Source organism: Xenopus laevis, chromosome 4S (genome assembly GCF_017654675.1).
Source record: "Xenopus laevis strain J_2021 chromosome 4S, Xenopus_laevis_v10.1, whole genome shotgun sequence".
Taxonomy (NCBI): Eukaryota; Metazoa; Chordata; class Amphibia; order Anura; family Pipidae; genus Xenopus; species Xenopus laevis.
Genome location: NC_054378.1, coordinates 96,144,468 through 96,157,585, shown reverse-complemented (window position 1 = coordinate 96,157,585; position 13,118 = coordinate 96,144,468).

Sequence of the window (13,118 nt, the reverse complement as noted above, 5' to 3'; positions counted from 1 at the left end):
CCTTCCCTGAGAGTGTAATGCAACCCTCCTAACTTTGTTCTATTGTAACATGAAATCCTTCTACTTACCATAGTAGGGGTGCACAGATTCTTTGGAAGCAGAGCGGCTTCAAATTCCAGAATCCAACACTTTACAATGGAACAAGGTGAGGGAGGGGTTACAGTGAGACTTGTGTGGGGAGGGGGGGCACAAGCAAACAATCATAGGCAATTTCATTGGTTTCTTTTGCAGAATAAGGTATGTTGGTGTAAAAATATTTATCTTTTATTTATAATATATTTATTTTTGGAAGTTCAGATAGTGTTTATGCACTTGTCTATGTAAGTACAACTGAATGCACTCATGTCAAAATAGGAGGTATATATGTTCCCTTTAATATAACTGTACATTTTTTTTATCTTAATGCATTCCTGTTTATGGACTTATATTTTTGTAGGCAGATAAATCAGTTATAGGGGAGAAACTACAGATTTTCCCAGTAATAAATGTTTCCACAACAACACAGTAATTGGATTAGTACCCTTAATAGCAGAGCTAATTGAGCAACACAATTTACTGTAAAATACAGAAGACCTTTGAAAGGACAATCATCAATAATATATGTTTTAATTATTTGAATGACTAGTGCTCTTCCGTGTACTTTTTGTAAACGAATGTAAAGGCAATAAGCAAATTTCAAGATATCATGATCTCATTTGCTTCCCAGAACATGAAAGAACAAAGTCATCCTAATAAAAGATAAACATCATTGATTTAGTGATAGTTGGTTATAGATCGGTAAAAATAAATGATGTCACTAGCTTCTTGCCTGGGTCCAGTTTCTTTATAGATAAAGTACAATCCCTTCAGAAACGACAGAGGAAAAAAAACGAAGAATTCTATTTTTAAACATTGCAAACACAGTCTCTCTGTGCAAACTAACCCTTTATTGCCTGATATCATGCAGGAATTTCTTTTGCAACCATAAAATAATGTGAAGGGTCGAATATATTCACCAGGCACAAATTCACTGCAAATTTTCATGTTTCGCTGGCAGCGAATAAATTCATGAAATGTCAAAAACAATTGTAGCGCACCAAAATTGATGCGTGCATAACAATTTACAAGTCTCAAAATTATTCAGACACCTATTAGTTTTAATGCATTTGGACAAAATAATCGTGTATAAAAATTGACGCACATCAAAATTATTTTGACGCCCAATGCATTTCATGAATTTGCACAGATTCGCTCATCAGTAATTGAGTGGACAATATGAAACCTTTGTACATTTTTGTAACATTTTGTAAATCGATTCTTTGAGGCACAACAGAGCTGCATAGCATTAGGCGTCTTAATTTTATCATTAGGTACAAGTACATTAGAGGACATTATAGACAAATAGCAGGGGACCTTTTTACCCATAAAGTGGATCACCGTACCAGAGGCCACCCCTTTAGACTAGAATAAAAGAACTTTCATTTGAAGCAACGTAGGGGATTCTTCACAGTCAGGACAGTGAGGTTGTGGAATGCACTGCCGGGTGATGTTGTGATGGCTGATTCAGTTAATGCCTTTAAGAATGGCTTGGATGATTTTTTGGACAGACAGAATATCAAAGGCTATTGTGGTAATAAACTCTATAGTTAGTATAGGTTTGGGTATATAGAATTTGTGTGAAAGTAGGGAGGGGTGTGTGTATGGATGCTGGGTTTTTATTTGGAGGGGTTGGACTTGATGGACTTTGTCTTTTTTCAACCCGATTTAACTATGTAACTATGTAAGGAAATCCCACTTTCACTTCTCTTTCTGTAGCTTGTGAAAAACACACAAGCTACAATGTGACATAAGATGAACTGACATTTATGTAATAAGTCATAATCTTTGCAGATGTTGCCACAGCTTTATTCAACATAAACAGTACAATCAATTTAATATTCAGCACATAAGAAAAAACATGTATATAAACAAATACATTCAGTAAACTTTACAATATTAATATTCACATAACAGCAAGTTGTTAAACATGGACCTAGTATGAAGTGGAGAGCCTCTGTCAGTCTGCCCTTTTACACAGTACCCGGCTAAGCCTCTAGCAGCAAGCCTCCTAGCTCAGAGGACCCGCCAATTAAACCTGTGACTCCACCAGCCGCCTTTAATTTGCAAGGGTCCAAACTCTAAACAAATATCATGGATAGGTAATCCCCAATCCAACAAACTTTGGCCACCCACCTTAGTGATTAAACCATTAATCCAACTCATACCTTCTCATGGCACCAAAGATTACCTTGGCAGACTGACAAGGACCTGCTTGAAGCTGTGATGAGAACCATAACCTTTCTGTTTAAATGAATCTCCTCAATCTCATCTAGCTAAATAAAACTAGCGTACCCCAACCTGTTAAGGCAACATAAGTGACAACAAACTAAAACAAAGCAAACCTCACCCCGTTCAAAGGGAGGGTGGGAGTGAACTTTAATTTTGCACTGACCACTTTAAACGGTGACCAGCTCCTCATAACCTCACACTAAAATGGCCCCAACTCCACCCTCCAATCCAAACCCTTTCCCCAAACTACCCTACCATGAGGCGTACCCAGAGGCAGAGCAGAATCATGCAGCTCCTCCTCCAAGCCTTGCTACTATCTGTGTCTTACAGACTCATCTACTGCATAACATACTAAAAGGGTATTAAAATATGAACTTCCTTTATATGATTCATTAAATAGCCTTTTAGTGTGACTAAACTTCTGAGTCAGTAACAGAAGTAACAGACTGGTGCAAGTGGCTTCTTAGTGCTTCACTTCTGAGAGATATATAAATCCTATTGTATTTGTTTTGACACCAAAAAAAAAAATGCAGGAAGATACACAAATGACATCATTACATTTTCTCCAGGCATTTTGTTTCAGTGAGGAATTTTTGTTTTTTGTGCAGTAAAAAATGGGTAAAACACCAGTTGCATTAAAAAATTTCCATGTATTTTGTTTGCTGGGACACTTTTTGTAAGAGGTTTTTTTTCCAGGTGGTAAAAAATGTAAATAGCATTATTAGAATTTATCCATATGTTTTGTCAGAAAATGTGGGAGTTTTTTGGAAAAAAATACTATTCAACTCCATTGTGGTGAAATTTCACCATATCTCAAAATTATTAGCAGGCTAGTTTTGCTCATCACCAAACTGAAGCCACCAGGAACTAAATTCTGAAGGTTGTTGGAACAGCATGACAATAACATTGCTATTACTCAGAATAAGAGAGTTTTTATTTGTATGTGTTTGTTTATAACTATCCTCACCAGATGATTTAACAGTAAGTTGACAGTAAGATGATATATAACTTCTTTACCGTTTTATTACAAGTACGTTAGTAGGTTGACAATAATCTTCATTTTTAGATTTCCAGATATTTCCAAATGAACCCACTGTCACATTTAGCTATACAAGTCAGCATAACTCTCAATGGAATGCAACTGTAGTGCATCCATCGTTAATGTTTATTGCACCTACACTGTGGAGATTGTTTATTGCTTTCAATTATAAAGCAAGCCTTATCTGTGATAGCATGTTATGTTGTACATGCCCCATATAAGCATTGAATCATAAAGTACTTAAAGAAAATGCTTTTTCAAGGAATATCAATTCCATTGTTCCAATGGGGTTTCTTGGATTCAGAAATAATTTCAAGAGTCTAACTTGAACATAACGGACAGTAAAAAATAAGTTAAAGTTAAGACTCTGCTTAAATCTATGATTTTTGCATTTTATAGGTGTCTATTTACTATCTTGTGAGATTAAAGAGGGGAGAGAAACATAATTTATAGATGGTATACAGTTAAAAAATAATAACTGTGAAGCAAGTGCAATGAGTTTGTTTAGAGACAAGTACCTTTGAAAAATCAATACACTTATGATTACATCCAATTTTGGGTGAACACACTTGCAGCTGCTGTTGGAAATGGACCCTACTGGAATAGGATTGCCTGGAGTAGTATTATTAAAGTGGTTTGGGTAATCCTTTGTGATCTGTATTAGGATATGACAGCTCTTTTTGGTTTCATGTGTTTGAAACTGGTGGGAAGAGAATCATCAAATTCCCCAGAGTTGGCACTAAAAATATGTCCAAATTTCACATTTTATCCAAGGTATATACAGAGGACGACCCCCCTTCTGGCTCCCTAACCTCTTTTGAAAAAAAGAGCATGTGTGGCTTCCCCCAAAAAGCGTTAATATCTGGCACTTATTCTATCCTGAATACAGAAACAGAGGAACCGTTCCCTAAACATAAATATATGTTAAAATGGGAGAGGGAGCTCTCAATTGCCCTCACTCTAGAACAATGGGACGATATCTGGGATAATGCTTGGAGGAGTGTTATATATGTGAGGCAGAAAGAAAGCATTTATAAGACAATATTTTTCCGGTATTGTACACCGGTAAAGTTTAGTTGAAATACCTTGGCAATATGGGCAACAGGGCTTTGATCACTAAGATCTTATTTTGGGAAATGCCTTTTCATGCTTCTAATGCCCTCCTAGGCCTACCCCATACAGATATTCCCCCCCCTCTGAACAGAAACTCCTAAGCTTTATCTATACAGCAGCTAGACTGTCAATTATCTTCAATTAGAAAGCACCCAACGCCTCAACAGTAGGTGAGACTATCACTTGCATCCGGGACATGAAACTAATGGAGGAGATGACAGCAAAACATAAAGGGTCTGTACTTTAACACGAGAAAATATGGTCAAAGTGGGACTACTTTTTATCTCAGAACAATCTAAGCAGACCAGTAGACAATTCCAGTTGAGGGGACAACTTCTCCCTGTTATTTCTTTGACCACCCTATTCTTTATTTTTCTGTGTGATACTAGTACTGTTAGGGGCATAGTTATCAAGGGTCGAATTTCAAATTCAAAAAACTTCGAAATTCGAATTCAAAAAGACCAATCAAAATTAAGTCAAAGGTTTTTTTGGTCGAATTGGTCAGTTTTTGATCTAATAGGCCTGTATTAGACCAAATTTGAATTGTACGAATCGAATGAATAGAGCATTCGTTCGAATTCGATTCAACGTTTTTTCCCAAAAAAACTTTGATTTTTCAAAATCCACCAGTTGACTCCAAATAGGTTCTAGGAGGTCCCCCCTTAGGCTAAAACAGCAATTCGGCAGGTTTTAGATGGCGAATGGTCAAAGTCAATTTTTTAAAGAGATAGTACATAATAAATTTGGATATTCAAATTTTTTTCAAATTAAATTTGAACTATTCCCTAGTGAAGTACACAGAAAATAGCTTGAAATTCAATTTTTTTTATTTGAAAATTCACCTTGAACTTTGATAAATCTGCCTCTTAATGTTGCGTGTTTAAGCTTTCACAATTCCATTACAAGACTATTCTATAAAATTGCAACTATATTATATTTAACTTTAATTATATTTGATTATATTTAACTTTATATACTTGTTCTTTGAAATAAGTTGTAATGTCTGGAAATATAACTGTCAAAACCAAATAAAAAGTTACAAAGAAACTGGGGGTGAGAAAAAGCAGAAGGCCTTAAGAATTGGGATTCTGGTAATCAAATATATCATCAGGTTTAGTATGTGAGAGATTTTTAAATAAAATAGCTTTAACATGGTTTATCTATAGTGATGGGAAAATTTGTCCTATTTCGCTTCACCACGAATCTCGCAAATTTCTGGCTGGCGAAAAATTTGCGAAACAGCGCTTTTGACGCCTGCGACAATTTGTTGGCGTCAAAATTGACGCATCAGATTTTTGGCAGCGAATTTTTGTGGAAAATTCGGAAATTTATTCACTGGGACGAAACCGGCAAATTCGCCGTGAATTTGCGCCTGCCAAATAAATTTGCCCATAACTATTTATCTGTAAATACAGATGATACAAGGGATGAGCAAACATAGGGGGTTATTTATTAAGCTCCAAATACCCAAAATCCGAAAAAATCTGATTTTTCAGACCTTAAAAAAAATCTGAATGGTATGAAAACTCTGAATCCAAAATCCCGGCATCTGAAAGCTCTTGGGGTCCTGTATTAGTCAATGGGGAAGGTCCCAGTGTATGGGCTGCTGCCAATACTGATATCCAATGATTTCAGGGGATTTTGGGCCAAAAAGTCCGACAACTCAGATAAATTTGTGTTTTTTGTGGAAAATCTGAACTTCAGACTTTTTGGCCAAAGTTCCGAAGTTTTTGGGTTTTTGCCCGAACCTAATTTTTGAATGATAAATAAGGTCCATTCAGGAATTCGGAGTTGATTTTTATTGTAGAAATACTGAGATGAATTCGGAGCTTTTTGAATAACCCCCTTAGTCTTTTATAGTTTTGTGTCTAAACACATGAACACTGAATTTTATCAAATTTTGGAAAAAATGCTTGACCAGAAAACCAGAGAACACAGCAAGACACACCAATGACATGACATTAGAATGTAACCCGTCTGTCTTCTGCGCATGCGTGCCAGGTGAATCTTCTCTCACAGCCTCCACAGTTGATGCATGTGCAACATTAAACAAATGACTGCGTCCAAATTGGACGCTGATTGATCCCCCTCACCATTGGTTCCCGCTGCTGCCTGTCTTGCTTCCCTGCTCCCATTGGTCTTTATGCCTTTAAATAGCTGCTTCCTGCTTCCCCCTTTGTCCAAACTGGTTCCAGTTTTTCTGATCCTGCAAAACTGTTGTTTGTGATATTGGATTCCTGGTTTTCTGCCGCCCGCCTTGAAGCTTTCGCCTGATTTCGACCACGCCTTCTCCATTACATAGAATTTCTATGACCCCTTTTTTAATAATTGATACTTTGTTGGTGCTTTATTTGCCAAGATTCTATTCTTTTGGTGTGATCATTCTATAAAACAAGACAGGCTTCATGGGGAGTTTATAAAAAAAATGTATTGTCACTTTAAAATGGTCTAAATGTAGAGATCATATTATTCAGTGTCTTATATCATAAAGTTTTAAAAAAAATGTTTTTTGCTAATTACACCTGGTAGCTTACTACAAAGGCGTGAAAAACGTTTATTTTTTATCACAAAACATGCTATCATTCTTTTGATCTACAACATTGTGAATGGCAGTTCATATCAGAAGAAATAGTAAGCTTTCTTAAAAATGTCACTGTAACAATATAATGTAAAAACAAACATGCTGAAAAAGTGCTGCAGTGAATTTTTCATGATGGATTGCTGGTGCCAAGAACCCCTGCTTGTTTACCAGAATCAATATGGAAATGTCCTTCAATTTAAGCAGAGAAAAAGCAGTGAAGGATCTACAGTACATTATAGGAAGTTTTTCCATCTCCTGCAAATGCTCTTAAATATAAAATAGCACACTAATACCCATTTAAAAAAAACTGTGAGTGCATTAGCATTCTTGTGTGCCTTCAAAAGTGGGTAAAATCAGATGAAACTTTTGATTTCTTTGGAACCTGGATAAAATTCTCTTTGACTGAAAAGTTCTCTGATCTCAGATTTTCAGAATAACAATATCTGGGGAAAAAAAGAAACAGCTATCCATCTACAGTTAAAAATTAGATGCTCAGCCTAGAAATGAACGTTAACAATATTGATAAATTAATTCTATGCTTAGTCCAGATTAAATGCATCTATATTTTCCATCCTTTGTTAAAACAAAATGTTATAGTGTGGGAAGAAAAGTCTCATGAGAATGCTCTAAGGAACATAAATTATTTATAATGGTGTTTCTGAATTGTTGTAGTTGATCCCTGCATTCTGCAATAGTCTTTATACTAGGACATTTAACACATAGATGGAGATGACAATAGCCAGTTTGACCCAGGCTCTTTGTTTTCACAAAAATACACTGTAATAAATGATTTATCTTATTTTATATATTGGTTTCAAAAATTATGTGGGTTATTCACCTACAGCAACCAATCAGCAGGTATAAGTTATTGGTTAGCTTTGTTTTTAAACAAACATCTTACTGATCACTATGGTTTACTGCTAGTGATGAGTGAATCTGTCCCGTTTCACTTAACTGAAAAATTCACAAAACTCTGAAAAAAATTCACGAAATAGCGAGAATTTAGGGAAACGCATGGAAGTCAATGGGAGTCAAAAAATGTTTTTACATGCAAATTTTTTTTATGTGCGCAAACATTTTTTCATTTGCTCATCACTTGTTACTGCACAAGGGCTGTCTTTGTGCTTTTGGGGTAAGATCCATGGTATGCATTGAATGGAGCAAAATTAAACTCTGCTATAAACATTTGTATTTGTACATTCACTGTAAATGATTGAAGAAATATCAAAGAGAAGGCTCTAGTGGTGCATTGAACTCAGTGCAACATGACATAACCTCTCCCACTCGCGACTACTGCAACCTCATCGTATCTGGTCTCCTAGACTCCCACCTCTCCCACTACCATGTTGAATCATGGTAATATCTTTAGCTTGATTGCCTGTTCAGCAAAGTATAGCATCTTCTCCTGCTAACACTCTTCACTACATCCCCTCACTTTTTTCCCTGCACTCTCCTGATCTCTCCACTGCTCCTTTCAGAGCCACCATGTTTGCACCTTGCAATGTCCTCAGAGCAGGTTGAACTGTTGTATTACTGATACAAGCAAGTTTGATGGAGCCTATAGGGGCCAGTAGTAAATAGTGCCCAATATAGCACTTTGGAACTTGCTTTGTAAATGAGCCATGTTATCCCTATCAATGCATTCAAAATGCTCAGAGAAATAGCAAACAGATATGTCTCTACAATCAGACATCTCATCCACATGTAAATAGACTTGAATAATTGCTTCCATTTTCGGTCACACACATTAATAATAATAATAATAATATACTTTATTGTGATAAAACATATGGGTACCATAAGCTCATAACTGATTTAATTTGATAAACCTTGATTCAAAATCTCTGTGAAAATGGTGACCTCCACTGGCCATTTTTTCATAAAATGGTAACACGCTTTTGAAGGAATAACTCTTGAACAAAGTAAAACTCATATGGGGTGCAATGGTTTTAGTCATAAAAAAATGCCTTTTTTAAATTGTGTTTGGTTCGTATTGTATAATGTGCTCATGAATTCAACAGACATTCTCAACAGGCTGTATTTTTCTAGTATTTATACATATGCATGATTCTAAAAACTTTCATCCAGTCATTGTGTTTATCTGTTTTAAAGAATTTGCTATAACCTTCTGACTGATTAAATGGATATTCAATGGATTTATTGTTTTTTTCGGTGCCTCTTATGTGCTTAATTAATAAAAGAATTAATAAACACCCACTATTGGAGAGGTGGCCAAGATCATTCATATATGTTAGTTAATATATTTCAAACAACAACATAGATAAATATATAAATAACATTAAAGTCAATGGGCATCAAAATAATTTTGACGCGCGTCAATTTTGACGTAAACGTCAATTTTTATACGTGCAAGTATTTGGTCCAAATACATTAAAGTCAATGGGCGTCTGAATCATTTTGTTGAGCAACAAATTTTATGCTTTTTTTTGATGCAGCAGATTTTTCTGCGGTGAATTCTTGCTGCAGTTTTTCTTGCGCCAAAACGCGGAAATTTTCAGCAATTAGTGTCTGGCAAATGTATTCATCCATCACTAGACATAAGTGAAGCAACTATCACAACATGACCCCACTTGATGACCCACAACTAAAATCATGTAATTTTAAAAAGGCAATTTTACAAGGTGACATACAGTATGGTTCCAAATATTCTTTGAGTTGTAGTAAAGTGATGTTACAAATTATTAGTAATAATCTAGAAGCAGCTAAAAAAATTATGAAGAACCATTTATCTTTTTTAGCACAACAATAATAATAACAATTTAAGAGTACTTCATACCCAACTTATACCCAGTGTGCACAAAAGACATGAAAACAACATAAAAAAGCAATATGAAATACCTTAAAAACTTTTAATCCGGGGGTCCATGCGCAACATAATTGAGTGAGGATGCACATATCTGTTGCTCCGCAGTCGGAGGCCATAAACCCCTGAATTTTAGCCTTATTCCGCAAACTTATGATCAGGGGTTTCCACAGCTGCAGCCCGCCAGTATGGGGAAAAAGAGAACCCGTGAGCCGACAGGCACCCTAACGCCGTTCCTACATAAATCAGCGACATCTAAGAGGCTCTGGAAGATCCAAGATGGTGGCACGGACTCAGATCATGCTTCACCCGACAGATCGCCTAAAAGGGCCAGGGATGGCAGAGAGGACCTGAAACAAAGTCACACACCAGCATTTAGCTTTCCCAATGGTCAATCAGCTTGGGCCCCTACACAGCTCAAATACATGGCTACAGATAAAGTGCATAGGGTTGGGAAGGATAACCATGAGTCAAAATCCAAAAAGATATATTTCAAATCATTCTCTCAAAGTTATTTTTATTTACATACTGCTAGACAAAAATTTGTCTGAATTTGGGTATCCTAATATATTTACTAAAAATGTTGAGTTGTAATAGAGTGTAGGCAGAAAAACAATGTTAACATGACCAAATTGAGGATATGTGTATGTTGCTTTAAAATAAATGTGGGGTGGCAACACGTCATTGGTTTTAATGTTTGGGGAGGGATCTCCTGGGGAATAAATTTTGGGACCAAATGTAACAACAGTTATGCCTATGAATAAGTGCCTGTGGGCGGAACATCAATTGGTCTGTATGCCTACTTTTTAATATTTATGCTGAATAAAGAGTGATTTTTTAACTTTGAGAGAATGATTTGGAATATATTTTTTTGGATTTTGACTTAAGTGCCCTTTAGAGTTGGGGGCTATATTCCAGGATTTTTGGCCCTTTCTTGACAGGCCTTTATAGATTGCAGCAGTTGACTAATAGTTTAGGATAACCATGAAGACCAAGATATGAGCCAAACCTCAGCCTCTAGCTCACCATTTGGGGTCCATTCACAGATACCAGCCCTACCCAAACATGTGGCCACAGGCTGTACAAGGCCAAAGATGGCTGCATGGCTCTGGAGCATGACGCAGATTCCTGCTCTCCCTCTTGCCCACATACTCCAGATAACTGGATTGAATCAACTTCTAATGAGGTCAAAGAATGTCACACTTCCACACCTGTTACAGCTGACATACTAGCACAACAACTATCAGCTCTGCATATTTCATTATCTGCAGCCATAACTGGAGCAGTTAAAGACGCAGTCCATGAATTTAAGAAAGAGCTACATTCGCTGGGCCAATGAGTAGATAAATTGGAGACTATTTCAGACAACGCTGGAAGATGATCAGATCACACTACAGGAAGAGATGACCAATCTTAAATCACACTGCGAAGACCTAGAAAACTGGAACCGCATACAGAATATCCACATAAGAAGTGCTCCTGAAAGCATCCCACCAAAAGATATTAGGCAATACCTTTGAGCCCTGTTTTCTAAACTTTGCCCTGATCTACCAGTAGAAGCCTGGAGATTTGATAGGGCACACAGAGCACTGGGTCCTAAGAAACCTGGCCAATCTGCCCCCCGAGACATTGTAGTCTGCCGCCACTATTTCGAGAGCAAGGAGAAAGTCCTTTTGGAGACTCGAAACGTAACGCATATCGAATTTCAAGTTGCCAATGATACATCCCCCATCACACTGGCCAAAAGAAGGGAGTTTAGACCAATCACTCAGCATCTAGGAACGCACAACACTCCATATAGATGAGGGTTTCCCTTCAAACGTATTGTCTTCATTAAAGGACAGCAACATATTCTTACAAATCTACAAAACAGCAACAAGTTTTTAAGCGACCTTGGTCTGCCAACCTTGCCGATACCTAGGGAAACTCCAACAACAGTGGGAAATGATAAGTCCATCCAGGGTCCATCCAGGGTCCGACCATCATCTAAACCCCCGCAAATATCTGGCTCACCCACCTGAGAGAGCTAGTGAGAAGTTTTGGAGAAGTCGGTCTCGATCTCACGGGATGGCAAGGGGCTGCCCGGGTTCCCATCTGCAGTAATTGAGCCTAGTCACCTTAAAGAATACTTTAAGAATACTCAGAACAAGGGATCTATAGATTCCATAGCACTAACTTAGGAGGCTCATAAAGCCGTCATAAGGGGCCACATCATCTCACTCACCCCTGCAAAGAAAAGCAATAGAAAACAGGAGACATACAATCTAGAATCCAGACTATTTAAGTTAGAATCTCGGTATCAACAAAACCCAGACCCAAAAATGGCCCAAGAAATTCAATATTTACGCTCCCCATTAAAACAAATCGCCACACATGATGCAGAGAAAACGCTGATCTGGACGAGAAGGAAATATTATCAAATGGGGCAAAAGGCCCACACACTACTGGCAAATAAATTAAGGCAACGTAATAGACAAATCTTAACAATCCAATCCAAGACTGGGGAAGCCCTTCATAACCCTACTCAAATCGCAAAAGCTTTCCACTCCTATTACTCGACACTATATAACTTATTCCCTGCAACCACTCATATGAACACTATTAAATCTATTTTCCAACATTGACAGAGGAGGAATTAGAGAAATTAAATAAGGAAATCACATGAGAAGAAGTGTTGGGAGTTTTGAAGGCTCTTCCTCTCCATAAATCTCCGGGGCCTGACGGGTTTACCAATGCGCACTATAAGACCTTTCAGACAATATTGGCCCCAATCTTAGCAGAATTGTTTAACATTTTCTGACAGGGAAAAGAGCAAATACCAAACACTATGCTCTTATCCTATATATATAAGATTTATAGCAATGCGGAAATTACAGGCCCATAGCACTTCTAAATAGCGATTTAAACTTTCTTTTACTAAACTGCTAGCCCAACGATTAGCTCCATTTTTACCCAGATTGACCAATTCTGATCAAGTAGGGTTTGTGTTGGGAAGGCAAACAGGAGACAATACCCGCAGGGTGATAGATCTTATAGATATTATTCAATCTCGAGGTATTCCATCAGTAGTTTTGAGCCTGGATGCAGAGAAAGCCTTTGATCGGCTAAATTTGGCTTATATGACTCGGCTCCTCCAGTCTATGGGATTCCAATGACCTTTTCTCCAAGCGGTCCAATCATGATACACAACGCCATCAGCCTATCTAAAACTAAATGGAGATGTTGGCTCACCAATCCATCAGAAATGTTACTCG